A 1188-nucleotide genomic window follows, 5' to 3' on the forward strand; every position below is an offset into this window, starting at 1 on the left:
CAACAACATCAGTCACAGTATTATAGACACAGGCCAAATTAGATATACTCAGTAACATACGGAACAGATATTAATTACAAGCCAAAATAGGTGACACTGTTAAGAAGTTACTATTAATAAAGGAAAGGAAAAAATCTTACACCGGATTATCTAGGCGAATGCAACTTTAGCTCTTTAACAGTGACATTTAGCATAACTGAACGCCTGATGATACTGCCGAGCTCACTTTGAACCTCCAAGCCAGTAACTACTCATAATATAAAAAAGGGTAACTAAGTCGAAACAAGTGGTTCTACAAATCTAAATACATAGATGCATTTATCTGCATCTCAGTGCAACGCAGAACAGACTGTGCAACACTGGGATTCGTAACCTGGCAGTGAGAACTTTTCGTTTCATCAGAAATAACATTCAGCAGTGAAGTTCTTGATTAATTTTCTTGAAAGGCTTTCATTAAATACGAGCCACTTTCTCGGGTAACAAATTATCCTAAAGGAAACACACACACACACACACACACACACACACACACACACACACACACACACGCATACACACACACACTCACATACAACGAGATACATTAGTATGGTGGTTCGGGTTTGAACACACCTGAGGTAAATTTTTTTTCCTTTATTGATTTTCGAATCCCCCCCACCTGGGGAGGGGCGGGCTGACAGCAGCTTAATACGCTGCTCTACAGCCGAGAGAAAGTTAAACAAAACAATGGTGAGGGAACAAACAATATAAAAAGGCGATAAAATTGTGACTTTTTTAATAACAGTAAAATGGAGGTTTCGCGGGAGGCGTGCCAGAGATAAATCCCTGCAGTCGCGCTATCCTCTGCGTCCTCGGTGGCTCAGATGGATAGAGCGTCTGCCATGTAAGCAGGAGATCCCGGGTTCGACTCCCGGTCGGGGCACACATTTTCATGTGTCCCCGTTGACGTATGTCGACGCCTGTAAGCAGCCAAGGGTGTTCATTTCATTGTAATTAAATGGAGGAAAGTTGCGGAACTTAAAATAGAAACACGGCATTGACGATGCGGACGAAGGCACACTGGAAGGAGACATGCACAATTAAAAAAACTCGGCGACAGTCTGGTTTCTGTTCGCACGAGGTAAAAACACAGCTAGCGACAGTATGGTGGCTGTTCACAACACTGACAGGGGACTCACAACACTGAAT

At 42.9% G+C, this 1188-nt stretch overlaps 1 non-coding gene across 1 annotated transcript; it reads left to right on the forward strand.

The window, feature by feature from the left end:
* Positions 1–848: 848 nt before the first annotated feature.
* On the forward strand, positions 849–922 carry Trnat-ugu (transfer RNA threonine (anticodon UGU)). Its single transcript has one exon. It is a non-coding gene; the product is annotated as a tRNA-Thr (tRNA).
* The last annotated feature ends 266 nt before the right edge of the window (positions 923–1188 follow it).

This window comes from Schistocerca cancellata, chromosome 6, assembly GCF_023864275.1.
Source record: "Schistocerca cancellata isolate TAMUIC-IGC-003103 chromosome 6, iqSchCanc2.1, whole genome shotgun sequence".
Taxonomy (NCBI): Eukaryota; Metazoa; Arthropoda; class Insecta; order Orthoptera; family Acrididae; genus Schistocerca; species Schistocerca cancellata.